This window comes from Eleutherodactylus coqui, chromosome 4, assembly GCF_035609145.1.
Source record: "Eleutherodactylus coqui strain aEleCoq1 chromosome 4, aEleCoq1.hap1, whole genome shotgun sequence".
Taxonomy (NCBI): domain Eukaryota; kingdom Metazoa; phylum Chordata; class Amphibia; order Anura; family Eleutherodactylidae; genus Eleutherodactylus; species Eleutherodactylus coqui.
Genome location: NC_089840.1, coordinates 237,633,910 through 237,649,970, shown reverse-complemented (window position 1 = coordinate 237,649,970; position 16,061 = coordinate 237,633,910). Strand labels below are relative to the sequence as shown.

The 16,061-nt window shown below is 41.9% G+C and overlaps 1 protein-coding gene across 2 annotated transcripts in view; it reads right to left on the bottom strand.

Annotated features, from left to right (window-relative positions):
* The window catches only part of LZTS2 (leucine zipper tumor suppressor 2), a 126,491-nt gene that overhangs the window by 45,103 nt on the left and 65,327 nt on the right, over positions 1-16,061 (bottom strand). The window lies entirely within an intron of this gene.

Sequence of the window (16,061 nt, the reverse complement as noted above, 5' to 3'; positions counted from 1 at the left end):
CGCTTTCTCAGGGCTGCGAGCCATTGGTTTTTCTTGCAGATGCAGCAGCAGGAACGCGTTCCATTCATTGGGGGAGGCAACTTCAAAGCATGGCCGGGCGGATCGTGTTGTGTTTATTGTTAGCTCCTTGGAGACAATGAAGATTTCCCAGGCTCTGCAGAGCTGAAAGGAAAGATTTCTTTTCCAACCAGCACCAAATAATCACTGCCATTCTTCTCTTCCCATTTTCAATTTAGAGACTGCTGAGAAATAGAAAGCAGATGAAGGAAGGCAGCCTGGCAGCCTAAACCCCAGGTTTATGTGACCAATCTGGGCATTCATGCTCACAATTTTGGTTCACATGAGAGATTTCCACACCCTCCCCCCACCCCCAAAACACTCTCTGTACTTTATAATAGACCGTTTTATTGGAAGAGGTTACAGCTAATCTGTTCATGCCACCAAAGTAACCCAAACCAGATACTGTAGCACATAATCCAGGCTTCACCGGAGCCAAACCTATTTCCTAGAGTAGCGACAGAACGCCGTGTACGAGTATTTCCCCTTTACTGAAAAAAAAAAAAAACTTTCATAAACAAACCATATAAATAAGTTACACACCAATGAGAACTGGGGAGGGCCGACAGAAAATAAGTGAACCCTTCATCTGAATTCTATTGTACTGTTCAGAGAAATAGTCACAGATCAGCAATATATTCAATGGATCATGAAATGATGAGTTCGGTTGTGTTTATAGTGTTAGTTTTACGACTAGAGTCAACCACCACTAAAGGCGTATGAACTTACTATAAACAATCTTTTTTTTTTCCCCCTCCAGTCTACCATCAAGACTGGAGATGCTGTCCTATACTGCTTTTCTTACTTTACTCTATTTCTTGGTTTTTATGTGATTGGGATTTTTTTGACACACTGATTTCATTGTAGATCAGTGAGTGTGGGCTTTCCCTTGGCCTCAATTAGGACTATCCATATGGGATACTAGTACCGTACTCCTTTGGTCCATCGGATCGTCTCTATCGCTAGCAACTAGCAGATATTGGCACTGCGGGCATAGAGACTTTACTTGGAGTATATATTATTTTTTTTTTATGCAGGTTCTATTATGCAGTCTTATAGTATCCTGTCATATAGAGCATTTATGCAGTTCAGGGTCCTCCCTGGTCGTTTGGCGGACATTATATCCCTAGACGCCTCATCGTTCGACATAAGGGTCCCCTATATCAGGACACCCACAGTATTCTTTGCATCAAGGGTATTATGAGCACATTTGTAATCCTGCACATCTAGCGGATGAGATACTTTTCGGTTAGAATAAGGTTCCTGATGAGTCCTAAAATGACAGAAACGCGTTGAACCAACACTTGGTGGGAATTTAGTACAACTATTCTCACTGATCTGAACCAATACTTGGTGGGAATTTAGTACAAAATTTGATTCTCACTGATCTACATCTGACTTGTCATCATACTGTCATCATAGCTGGGCCCTCTGATTTGTACATCAGGTGGGGTTAACCCGGTCAAAAGAATCAATATATGTTGGGAATCTAATACAGATTTTTTGATTTCGCATAGAAATGAGGGCTCGTACCCTAGTTGAATTGGTTGGGGTACTTGGATCCCCGTTTTTAGTCGGTTGCAGTTACAATAACCGGTATCTTGTTGTTTCTGACAACGGACCTCCAAGTTTTACCTACTTTTGGGCAAACCTTCAGCTTTGTTTATAACGTGGAAATTCCAGAATCGGGCATCGTACCCATAAATCCGTATCTGAATAGCGGCTATCCATCTATCATTCTTTCGTCAAAAATGGCGCCATAAGCCTCAATTTAACATTGCCACTAACTATTCCATTGTGGCCTTTGACAAGTATCTGGTATTATCATAAACCGGCTGAGGAGCTACGACCATTGTTTTGGTTCTGGTTTAGTGTGGAACTTGTTGTTTCATTGTTCGTCTTTTGTTGTTTGTTCCTATGTGTTGTGAGGCACAAAACGTTTTTAATAAGTCATTTAATAAAAGTTATTTTTTAAGGGGATACACCCAGTGAATATACTATACACAATCCTACTAAAAGTATGTGGACACCCCCATTGGTAGAATGGGTGTTGTATATTAGCATGTCACGTGTCCTAAACCATAAGATGCAGACCATTTGAGGCGTCAGCCATAGTTTATGATGGGAACTGCACACAATTGGATATACGGGTTATGTTGCTGCACACAAGCAGTCCATCACAAACCACAATGTATTGGCCCGTCTATAATAGTGCAAGAAGCATCATCATTGAACAGTTGAGCAATGGAAGAATGTTCTTGGGAGAGATGAATCACGTTGCTCCATCTTCACATCAGATGGAGGTACCTGGGTGTGGAGGAGCCAGGGGAACACCTTTTGCCCGAGTGTGTTGTGCCAACAGTTAAGTACGGTGGAGGTTCCATTATGGTCTGGCGATGTTTTACATGACATGGTCTCGGTCCGTTGGTTGTAGTGGCAAGAACCATGAACACGGAGGTCTACCTTGACATTCTAGACAATAAAGTGCTGCTGACAATGTGGCAATACTCTGGGGATGGTCAGCCATACTTCCAAAAAGACCACGTGCCTTGCCACAGACCCAACGTTGTTTTACTTTGGTTTAAGGATACGGGTGTTCCACTTTTGGACGGGCCTGCATAGAATCCCGAACTGAACCCTACTGACCATCTTTTTGGAATGGATTGGAAGGTCAGGTCAAGAAATAGGAACAGCATCCATCTTTTTTGAAAGATCTCACTAGACATTTACAGGATCAATGAAGGGAAATACCAGCTGAAGTATAACAGACACTAGTAGAATGTGTGCCACAGAGAGTATCCAACGTCATTACGGCTAAAGGAGGCTCCACTAAGTATTAACATATGGGAATAAATGCTACTTTTGATTCCTGCTCAGGAGACTTAATTACTTTTGGTGGGATAGTAGATTTGTTGCTTGCTTTTATATTAGAGACCATACCCTATTATTATACAGTGATCAGTGGTAACAGGTGGATCCCCAAGTCAGGATACTTTGTGTACTACCCAGTAAGAAGTCTCCACTGGAAGCAATGGAGGCTCACCGATTTCTGTGGCTACCCCATTATGACCACTTACATTGCGGTTCCTCGGTAGATCATAGGAACTCCTCAGATCGCCTCGTCTCACGGGTAACCAAAATCAGAGGCCAAATTATCCCAGACTGGACAATCCCCTTAAATTACCATCTCTATGTTTTATGAAACCCTTGCAACATCAAGAAGACCATTAGAGGACAAGCGAATTGTGATTTGAGAAGAGCCATGATCATACAATTAGATCTCGTTAAATGCATGACTGCTTTACGGTACGACCGGCACTATGAATCTAACCCTTATCCACCAACAACTACGGCACATATTAGTGTATGTCCGTTTATATAGAATGCAAACTCTGAAATAACCCAGCTCCCAGGACGGTACATCAAAGTATCCCTTTTGGCAGGCAGACAGTACACGAATGTGCTGTATACGATCCTTTTCCATGGGTTTTAGGACTATATTAGAACCGCAGAAGTCAGTTTTGTTTTCCTGCGATTAGCGAACACTTTCATCATTCTGTATTCTGCCAAGTCTGCTTTATGGAGGCACTTTCCACTTACAGGCCGTCATTCATCAAACCTAAGTGGTACTGAGTCACTCCAGCGCTGGCTCCACTTATACACGACCTGCCATAATGCACCACGCTCAGAACGCAAGCCAGGGGTTTACTCTCTCAGGTACTTTTCACTTCAATTTCATATGAACATCTACATCAGTTTCTATCTTTTATGCTATCAGAACTATTAAAAAAACCCCAAAAAAGCACTAATTTTCCAGGATTTTATACAAGTTAACAAGCAGAAAATATACCGATATGTTATACAGAGGCTGAAGCTGCCCATACCGGATGTGTACGGAAGCACCTGAAAATCATCGATAACCCTGCACTGTGCAGTAAACACCAAAAATGGACAGAAAATGACCTACGTAGACAACAGCCAGCCAGCAAATGCCGGTTGGGTTGGAACGCAAGTGGTAATACATAGTTTCCCCTTGTGATAGATCTAGTAGAATGCCATCAGATATATGCACAGTAGATTAAGGAATGAATTGTCCAGTGTAGGACTAGCCCTTGCCAGCTAAAAGTCCTCATGTAGATAAAGAGGTGTACATACCTACTATTGCATCTGATATGGGCCCCAACTTGATGGAGGTGATAGTTAGAAACAGAGGCGTAACGTGAAGCTTCTGGGCCCCAATGCAAAATCTGTAACAGGGTCCCAACTATAATGCTTTATTCATAGTACTGGGCGCCCTATATGGAGAAAGACTCCTAGGCTCGGGTGCAACCGCCATAAAACTTTCTTTGGTGATTTACACAGGAGCAGAAAATACAGTAAAGCCATGTTTCAGTTGATTATCAGGAATGCTATCTTTCTCCTTAGGGAGAGCACCTAGAAGGTGAGTGTGGAGACTTATAAGGCCATTCATGCTCCTCTGGGTAATATGCAAATAAGGGATATGGAACAATACCTCTGCAGCACTACCTATTAGAAGGCAGCATTCCTGCAAGTCAATGTTAGACTCTTTATACAAGCCTTGTAACAATGACAATGGCCTTCAATTCCCAGTCATTGTTACAAGGCTTGTATTAAGAGTCTAACATTAGCTTGCAGGAATGCTGCCCTATAATAGGTGGCATTGCAGAGGTATAGTTATTTTCAATAATCAAGCCAAAGACAGCATTCCTACTTATTAGGAGTTTCTGTGAGAACGGAGCTCTTATAGGATTGATGTTGATTAAAGGTGGCGTCCAGTTGAAAATCATTGATGGACTATCCGTAGAATAGGTCATCAATATTAGATTAGCAAAGCTCCGCCTCTCGGGACCCCTATTAAATCAGCTGTTCACTAAGCCACTGTGCTCATCCAATGATCGGATTTCTGCAGGAAGCAGACAGCTTCGATTCCACTGTATTGGCTTTGTTTGGAATTACAGAAAAAGTTCCCACTAAATTAACTGAGAACTTGTCCTGCAATACCAAGCCTGACCACTGCAGTAGGAACGGAGCTGTCCGCTTCCTGCAGAAATAAGCTCACTGCACACATTATTCGTGTGCTTGTACTTTGATCATAACCCCTGTGCTATGACTTCAGTATGTTTGTTATTTCTGATTTGTCATTAACATTTTGTACAAAATCCCTGTATAGTGGTGTGATTCTTCTCTACACTGTGACAATTCAGGTGTTCTTACTTCACTGTGATCATTACCATGGTGCCCTCTTCATGATCCCCGTACAAAAAAATCATTGTATTATCCCTGAACTGTGACATCACTGTGGGTATGTTCCTGTAACATCGATGTGTGTATTATCCCTGCTCTGTGACATTACTGCTGGTATGTTCCATGTTCCTATGACATTATATGTGTATTATGCCTGTCCCTGTGACATCACTATATTTTATCATCTTAGTACTGTGACATCACTGCAGGTATGTTACACGTTCCAATGACAATCACATATATTATGCCTGTTCTGTGACATCATTGTGTGTATTATCCCTGTACTTTGACATCACTGCAGGTATGTTCCTGTAACAACATTGTGTATTATGCCTGCTTGGTGACATCACTTTGTGCATTAGCTCTGTTCCCGTGACATTACTGCATGTATTTTTCATGCTCTTGTGACATCACTGTGTGTGTGTATTATCCTTTGTACTGTGACATCATTATGCACATTATCCTTGTACTGTGACATCACATATGTATTATCCCTTTTCCTGTGACATCATTGTGTGTATATTATCCTTGTACTGTGACATCACTGCGTGTATATTATCCTTGTACTGTGACATCACTGCGTGTATATTATCCTTGTGCTGTGACATCACTGCGTGTATATTATCCTTGTGCTGTGACATCACTGCGTGTATATTATCCTTGAGCTGTGACATCACTGCGTGTATATTATCCTTGTGCTGTGACATCACTGCGTGTATATTATCCTTGTGCTGTGACATCACTGCGTGTATATTATCCTTGTGCTGTGACATCACTGCGTGTATATTATCCTTGTGCTGTGACATCACTGCGTGTATATTATCCTTGTGCTGTGACATCACTGCGTGTATATTATCCTTGTGCTGTGACATCACTGCGTGTATATTATCCTTGTACTGTGACATCACATATGTATTATCCCTTTTCCTGTGACATCATTGTGTGTATATTATCCTTGTACTGTGACATCACTGCGTGTATATTATCCTTGTGCTGTGACATCACTGCGTGTATATTATCCTTGTGCTGTGACATCACTGCGTGTATATTATCCTTGAGCTGTGACATCACTGCGTGTATATTATCCTTGTGCTGTGACATCACTGCGTGTATATTATCCTTGTGCTGTGACATCACTGCGTGTATATTATCCTTGTGCTGTGACATCACTGCGTGTATATTATCCTTGTGCTGTGACATCACTGCGTGTATATTATCCTTGTGCTGTGACATCACTGCGTGTATATTATCCTTGTGCTGTGACATCACTGCGTGTATATTATCCTTGTACAGTGACATCACTGCGTGTATATTATCCTTGTGCTGTGACATCACTGCGTGTATATTATCCTTGTGCTGTGACATCACTGCGTGTATATTATCCTTGAGCTGTGACATCACTGCGTGTATATTATCCTTGAGCTGTGACATCACTGCGTGTATATTATCCTTGTGCTGTGACATCACTGCGTGTATATTATCCTTGTGCTGTGACATCACTGCGTGTATATTATCCTTGTGCTGTGACATCACTGCGTGTATATTATCCTTGTGCTGTGACATCACTGTGTGTATATTATCATTGTGATGTGACATCTCTGTGCGTATATTATCCTTGCGCTGTGACATCACTGCGTGCATATTATTCTTTTACTGTGACATCATTGTGCGTATTATCCCATTTCCTGTGACATTAATGCTTATTTTCAGCTTCTGTGCAGTTACTGTAGAAGTATTCCTGTGCAGCGGCATCGCTGTGGGCATTTTCCATATGTACTGTATATGCAATGAGGTGCTTGCAGTCTCACTTTGAAACTAATGTCTAAGTGTCCCGAAATGTCCCCAGTCACATGAACTAATGCGAGAACCATAAATTGCACATATAGTGGAGGACGGTCCTGATACAGATTTTTGCATCTGAGCCCCAGATTTGTACATTACGCCTCTAGCATTTAACGGTAAATCTTACATGTCTCAAGGTCGTCCCCTCCAGATCACAGCCTACTTCATTATCATCAGCCAAGAGCGAGCCAAAGGACACGACCGAGATAGCCATTTATTACAATACATCCCTTTAAGATACAACTAAATGAATACGCGTGCAGCTTATTTAATTTAGTGGTATTCAGCTGAAGTTTTTTGTAGCAAGTGAAGATGTTCAGAACGCTCCCTGCTTTGCACAGATAAGTATTTTACCGCTATACAGACGCCGAGTCTTTCTACCTGATAGGACGGCCCTCCGATATTGGGTCAAGAGAAAAGAGAGAACCAGAGTTTCCTTTGATCGCTCAGCGCGCTTCATTGCCTCTTTACACTTTGTTGAAAACGTCTACCTAGAAATTATCAAATACCCACAAGCAGAAAAAAAATCATCTAACGACACGCACACTAAAAAAACTAACGGAAAAAGAACCAAGTTAGACTTGTGTTTGTCACAAAGGAAACATAGCAGTGAGAAGCCACTGAACATTGAAGTAACAAGCAATACTCATTCAGTCACAAGTAGGATTATAGTACACATCATAGAATGCTGGGGACATCGTATTTGGGGCTGATCAGGATTCTAATATTTTCTTATTGAACCCCCAAGTCGAAATTTCAGGGGTTCCATCACGAAGATTTATGCCTGCAACATAGTACCATAGTGCGTAAGGCTGAAACAAAGTCATAAAAGTACTGCGCAAAAGTTTTAGGCGAGTGTGGAAAAAATGCTGCAGAGTAAGAAGGGTTTAAAAAAAAAGAAGTGTTAATAATTTTTTGGGTCAATTAAAAAAATGCAAAACAGCGAAATCTAAATCAATGTTTGGTGTGACCAGCCTTTGCCTTCAAACCAGCCTCACTTCTAGGAACACTTGCACACAGTTTTTGAAGATACCCAGCCAGGAGGTTGTTCCAACATCATGGAGAACTAACCAGAGATCTTCTGTGGATGTAGCTTGCTCAAATCATTCTATCTCTTCGTGTAATCCCAGATTATTTGATACTATTGACATCAGGGTTCTGTGGTGGCCAGGTCATCACTTCCAGGACCCACTGTTCTTCTTTATGCTGAAGATAGTGGTTACTGACTGTATGTTTCGGGTCATTGTCCTGCTGCAGAATAAATTTGGAGTCAGACGTCTTCTATTTTTGAAGAAAATTCCTACTTTGCAGCATTTTTTTCCACATCTGCCTAAAACTTGTACACAGGACTGTATATCCAATTCGCCTACAATGTTAATCCAGATGTAGGCTTTATTAACCGTTTGGGCAGAATGTCTCTAAATGCCTGAATTGTCTTGGAAAAGCAGAAGGGTGGGCATTCGGACACTGCCTCCCTGCTGATTGGACCAGAGACAGCGCAATGCAGCATGAAAAGTAAGGGCAAGAAAGTACAGGACAGTGAACTACTGGCAGAATGGTAGGCTTGTTACATCCTCTCTGCCTGATAGTGGATAGCAAACAGCAGAAAAATGGGGCAGACCACCTGAAAATCAGAACTTAATGTATTTTGGAAAACCTGTTGAAAACTAGGTACGCTTTAACACTACCTATATCTTTTCGAATACTACAATAGATAGCACCTTTGCCCAGGATCCTGAGTGGTTTGCTTCAGCCCAAATGACAAATTGTTAGACATCAGTAAATCATTGTCCATCTTGATAGTTCACAAACAATTATACCCCCCCCCCCCAAAAGGCAGATTTTTTGTTTATGAAAATAGGCACATTGGAATGTACCATCTAGAAGCAATGGTACATTCCAAAGTGCCTTCCAAAAACTGCCTCAAATAATATAATACTGCCATACAACACTGTGCCCTTAAGAAGGAAAAAAGAGTTGCTTGTGTATAATGATGTGGTATATATGGAATAATATGGTTAGACACAGATGTTCCTACAAGCACCACAGCAGATGACAACAACTTAACTTTTGTTTCTTATGACAAAGCAAGCAATGTGTAAGTTTGGTGCCAAATACTAATTTTACTATACAGTCAATATCCATGAATAGCTACAATGAAGCCTAAATAAACAGTCAGCAATCCTGGTCATCATAGGTCAATATTGGACAAATTCCAGGGGTCAAGTAGTTTCTAAGTTTTTAGGAATGCCTTGAAGAAGTCATAAAGTCAGTAGATGTATCTGTAAAGGGCCATTCATGCTACAATTTTGGGCAACGTCCCAAGGGAACTCCAGGACGGAGTCATAGGTTTTCATTGTTCATATGAAGACCAATACGGTTCCCGATTGAGGAGGCTTCCGTTCCTTTCCGGCATTTATGCTGAACAGAATTACAGTCTACTACATCATTCTGTCCGGCACAAATGCCAGAAGACTGCTCAAATGGAAACCTTATTGGCATCTCTTTGAGCAATGAAAGCTTATGGCTCTGCCCTGAGGCTCCATGTGAATCCCATTTTCGGAGATTCAAATGGTACCAGGGACGTAGCCAAAAGTGGGAAGGATGGCCCCTAAGTGGATTCCCAAATTCAGCATTATTTTATCAGCTTCTGTAAGAGGCTGGATATAGAAGGTAACCATTGTCCAATTCGAAGTTCCTAAGAACTGGCAAGGAAATGCTGTTAAACTTCATTACTTGTTTTCATCCACTGAACAATCACCACAGAGGAATCTTTTAGGCAAGAGCTTTTGAGTCCCTTTCAATATCAATGAGGCAGATGTAATGTGCCTACATACTGGAATGTAAAACCACCAACATTTCAACACAGAAGCAGTCAACTGTAGTCTAATGAGGAGCTCTTAAATATAACCAAGGTAATATCTTGGCTTAAAGGGGGTTTCCAAGATTTCTGAAAATTGGTCAGGCAGCAGATAGAAAAGGGTATAAAAGAAAGGGAAAGCAAAAATCAGACATCTTTCAAATGTCCCATTACTCCAGCACTACTGGTCCGGACCAGCCCAGTGCCGGAAGCTCCTGTGGCAGTTATGTACAGTTTATAGTTCACATGATCGCTGCAGCCAATCACTGGCCTCAGCAGTCATGTGACATTTATTATGTTTTTTTCTTCCTTTATACGGTGGTTATCTGTTGCCTCGCCATCTCATAAAACCCATTAATAAAGGAACTTGTTACATTAAAAATGCAGTTCAATCTGCAGACATCATCTTATAGAGCAGGCGGAGCTGAGCAGATTGATAGTTTTGTAAGAAATAATTCAGTAAAACTTGCATTTTATTCATTTTTGGCTTAGCAGTCCAGTGGGCGGTCCTATCAGTGAGAGATCGCAGTTTCCATATGTACAATCATGCAGGGAAGGCCGTCAATCACTGGTAGGGCCGCCCACTGGACTTCGAAAAACCCAGAAGCAGAGGTTTCAATGAAGAACTTCCAAGTCATACTGAATCTTTCCCCATCGAGCTATATATCAATCTGCTCAGCTCCTCCTGCTCTATAACATCATGCCTGCAGAATAGACTGCAATCTCAATGTAACAAGTTCTCTTTATACAAACCTTTGTACTGTGGCCTACTATTACTAAGTCCTAGGGCCTATTACTGTAAGACCTTACTGCACCTCAGAGGCGTAACTTGAAGCTCCTGGGCCCCAGTGCAAAACCTGGAACGGGGCCCCCAACTATAATGCTTTATTCATAGTACTGGGCTTCCTACATGGAGAAGAGAGGCCTTATGGGCCCCCCAAGGCTCCTGGGCCCGGGTGCAACCGCATCCCCTGCATCCTCTATAGTTACGCCCCTGCTGCACCTCCATAGGACTCTGATTTTTAAAGTTTATTCTGTATAAATATGACAGCAAAAAAAACCAAAAAACATCGGAGCCGTGTTCTATTGGATGCCTTATTATGGAGGGTTTCTCCTGTACAAGCATTGCCATCAACAGACATGGTTGCATATGGAGGTACCAGATGACGGCACACAAGATACCTACATAGCTCAGCAATACAAGTCAGCCGGGACCTTTTGTATAGTTCTGTATAGATGCCACTTGAGGCCTTAGAGCCATTTTACACACGATTATCGTTCAGTATCTCGCTGGCTTGTGTAAAACTGAATGATAATTGTTCAGTGTAAACGCTGCTAGCGACTAAACAATAATTAATTCACTGTTCGACTTTCAGTTTAGGCAGGCATAAAACTCAAGTGACGATCGGCCTGTATGAACAGGCAGTCGTTCATGCATGGATGACTGCCTGTTTACTGGGAATAGAGGCGGGCAGCCGGAAGAGATCTCTGGCCCGCTCTGCCTCCATCCACTGAAGGATTACCATTGGCTGGGAAGACTATCAAACTTAATTGCCAGGCAAATGTCCCATTCCTAAAAAAGGACCTTAAAGGGCTTGGCCAAATTAAGGAAACTCCTGGCACCGGGTTCCCTTAAAATAACAAATCAGCGGTGACTCGTCTCTCCTTGCTCCCCCACTTGTCCCCAGACACCGATGTCCCTTTGCAGGCTGCAGTCTGTCTAGAGTCAGTCTACAAACATGCTGCAGCAGCCAATAACTGCATTCAGCGATTATGGCTAAGCGTTGTTATTGGCTGCTACAGCAGATTAACTGGATGTCACAGCAGCCAATAAACAAAGACTTCGGAGACCAGAGCCGGTGGCAGAGGAGAAGCGGAGAGAAGTGAGTAACCGCTGATTTGTTATTTTTAATTCACATTTGGACCAGGCGACAGGTTTTAAAAACTTTGACAACCCCTTTAAGTCTTTTACAAATACTCATTTTGAAGAAATTCTATGCAATTTCTCATCAAATCCACAAATCTGTTATATTGCCCGTTTGTCGGCTTGGTCTCCAGTCCTTCTCTCCTCTACGTTCTAAGCCAATTCATCGCCAAACCATTTATGACCCAATTGAACTGTACTATTCAGGGGAGAGAGGTGCTGGAGACTGAGCCATTAGTCAGCTAGTATGTTGGATTTGCTTGTGAACAGCATGCTGCAGCTACCAGATAGTGTAACATGATCCAAAATATTTAAAGGGGGTTTTCCAGGGAAATACTATTGATGGCCTATCCTCAGGATAGGTCATCAATAGTTGATCAGTTGGGCTTTGTCACTCAGGGCGCCAGACGGTCAGCTGACTGGGTGCCCGCTGTCAGCACCGTAACAAACAGGGGTACGAAGAGGAAGCAGTTAGCTCCAACCCCTTTATAGTGGCCGATGCTTGCAACTGCAGGTGCAGTTCCCATTGATTTTAATGAGACCCCAAGCTGCAGTTACAAATGTCGCCCACAGGGGTCAGAGCAGCAGCATCCACTCCATACTGTTTGACAGCGAAACCCATTCAGCTGATCGGCAGTGGTTCCAAGAGGTCAATTCCAGCTGATCAACTATTAATAACCCATCCGGAGGATAGTCATCAACATTTCCCTTTAATAAAAAAAACGGTTAACCCCTTAGTGACGGAGCTTTTTTGCTTTTTTCCATTTTTATTTTTTCCTCCTCCTTTTTAAAAAATCGTAACTCCTTTCTTTATCCATCGACGTCGCTGTATGAGGGCTTGACTTTTAAACATATAATGTACTGAAAAACGTTTAAAAAATTCTAAGTGGAGAGAAATGGAAAAGAAACGACATTCCACCATCTTTTGTTGCGTCCTGTTTCTACGGCGCACAAACTGCAACAAAAATGACCCGATAACTATATTCTATGTGTCAGTACGATTACTACGATACCAAACTTGTATAGTTTGTTTTTTTTTGCTGTAGTACTTGTATTTTTTTTTTTAAGATATTTAATTTTTTAAAATTATTTTGTGTCCATTTTTTGCGCGCAATAACTTTATTTTTCCGTCGACATAGTTGAGTGAGGGCTCATTTTGTGCGGTACGTCCTGTCATTTCCGTTGATACCATTTTTGCAAACAATTGACTTTTTGATCACTCCCTATTGCATTTTTTCTTGGAGATAGGGTGACAAAAAAAAAGTGCATTTCTGGCATTCTTTCTTTTTTTTTTTTCGGACCACGTTCACAGTGCGGGTAAAATAATGCATTAATTTGATAGAGTGGACTTTTACGGACGCAGCGATACCAAACACATATTTTTGGTTTAATATTTTGATTTTTTATTGCAAATATGGCAAAAGGGTTTTTTTTTTAACTTTTATTACTTTTTTTTTTTTTTTTTTTTAAATAATTAGTAAAACTTTTTGTTCTTATTTTTATACTTTCTTTTAGTCCTCCTAGAGGACTACAACCAGTGATGCTTTGATCGCTCCTGCAGTATGACGTAATGCTATAGCATTACATCATACTGCTTTTTGATAGGTAGTCTATCAAGCCACCCCACGGGGATGGCTTGATAGGCAGTCTCCCAAGGCAGCCCTGGGGCCTTTTAGAAGGCCCCCGGCTGCCATGACACCTGCATGGCTCCCCCGATCTCACCGCGGGGGGGTGAGGGTGGGGCGTACGGGACCCCTAAACATCGTTCGGGGATTTAAATGCCGCTGTCAGAATTGACGGCGGCATTTAAAGGGTTGCGCGCGGGTGTAAGCTGTAATAAACAGCTGACACCCGCACTGTATGGAGGGAGATAGCGGCGCCATCCCCCTCCATACACGTCCTACAACGGCAGGACGTAAAAACACTATTGGGCCGTCACTAAGGGGTTAAAAAAAGGATTTTTAGCCCCAAATAAGTGCAATTACATTTTTTTAAAACATGATCCAGCAGGCGTTCACACGAGTTAACAATCTTTGCACTTGCTAACGGCATACTACAAATAAGGGGTTTTGCATATAGCTGCTTTCCTTTCTATACCCGGCGCAGCTGTCATGGAAACTTTCCCTTATACTTAAATGCATATTTTCCTTTTAATGGGAGAAAGTGTGTCTGAGGATGTCTCTCTGTGGATTACAAGGCATCAAGCATAGAAGCGGCTCATTACCAAGCACTATTCAGCCCAACCTGCTGGCTGGCAGACATAAAAGGCGGACAGGATTGATGTTTGATGCTAATAAAAGTGATTAAATGGAGCAAGAGAAAAAGAAGTCGTTTATGTGTATCCATTAACATACAACTTCTTTTGCCTCCACGAAGCGGGCATTACTAGCTAATCCCTGCTGTCACTTTACTCCGGACTCGGAATGATAATATCGCCCTCACACAACGTATGTGCCTGGCTGTATTAGCACATGAATTGTGGACAAGGAGTATCAGCAGATATGATTATGCAGACCCCATTAGGGGCTCATGGTAATCGCTGCTTTTATCATGTCAGCCTATCAATTCAAAGTAGCCTTGCAAATGACATATATTGATCCAAGCCTTTCATTTTCCAAGCGCGTGAGCATTCATGGCAGCACAACACTTACCAATAATGTCTTAAACAGGAGGATAGAGATTTATGGGATGCACAAGATGGGTTTAGAAAACAGTGATGTGAATATATGAACTGCTGACCATTATCAAAGCTGCAGCCAGATAATAATCTGCAAATGGCATGTAGATGAATATCTGGCTGCAGCACTATGGTTTTAATTAGCTGCACACTCTATGGACACTTTATTACAGACCCCGACCCTTTCCTGCATGGAAATTAAACCCCTGACCCCAGAGTGGAACATAAAATCAAATAAATCTTTCGAGGATCAGTTTAATATGAGTTTACATTAGAATGGGGTAAATTGAGAAATCTAAGTAACTTCGAACGAGGCATGGTCATCGGTACTATACTAAGCGGGGGTTACGATGTCAAAAACTGCTCAAGAGTACACCAAGAAGAGTGTGATCGAAGGAAAACATCCAACAAGAATGGATCCTGTGAATGTAAACAAGTAATTGATGAAAAGGGGTCATAGGAGGATGTCAAGAATTGTACTGATAAACAAGACTCCAGTGGGCAAAAGAGTGCAAAAATTGTATCACTGAGCTGCAGAAAAACATCACCTGGTCAGATGAATCCAGATTTCTGTTGCACTGTGCTGATGGAACAGTTAGAATTTGGCACAAGCAGCATGAATTGACGAACCTTTCCTGTCTTGTGACAACAGTTCATGCTGCTAATGGTGTGGAGAATGTTTTCCTGGATCACTTGGATCTTATGGGATTTGTGGAAGATCTGCAGTTCTGAAGGCCAAACAAATTATAATGCATTACTAGATGGAGGGCTTTAATAAAATGGCCAGTTTACAGTATTCACATTAGTATATTTAAAGGGAACCTTTACATTTCTACTACCGTCTGATTCACTTCAGCTGGCATTTCCCTCCATTTATTTTGTAAAGTCTGGCAAATTCTCTCAAAAGATGCATCAGCCGGTCTACAATGGTGCAAAGAGCATTGTCATTGGACAATTAAGCAATGGAAGAACATTCTATGGAGTGATGAGCCATACTACTCCATCTTTACATCAGATGGACGTACCTGGATGTGGATGATGTCTGGGGAACGCCTTTTACCAGTGTGTTGTGCCAACAGTTAACTATAGCGGATGTTCAATTATGGTCTGGGGATGTTTTACTTGGCATGTTCTCAGTCCATTGGTTGTGGTGACAAGAACCATGACCATGGAGGTGTACCCGGACATCCTAGACAATAATGTGCTGCCAACAATGTAACAATACTCTGGGAATGGTCAGCCATACTTCCAACAAGACAATGTGCCTTGTCACAAATCCAACATGGTTTTACATTGGTTTGAAGCTATGAATGTTCCACGACTGGATGCACAGAGTCCTAAACTGAACCCTACTGAACATCTTTGGGATGAACTGGAAGGTCTGGTCAGGAAACATGAACAATGTCCTCCAGTCGTTTGGAGGATGAATGATGGAA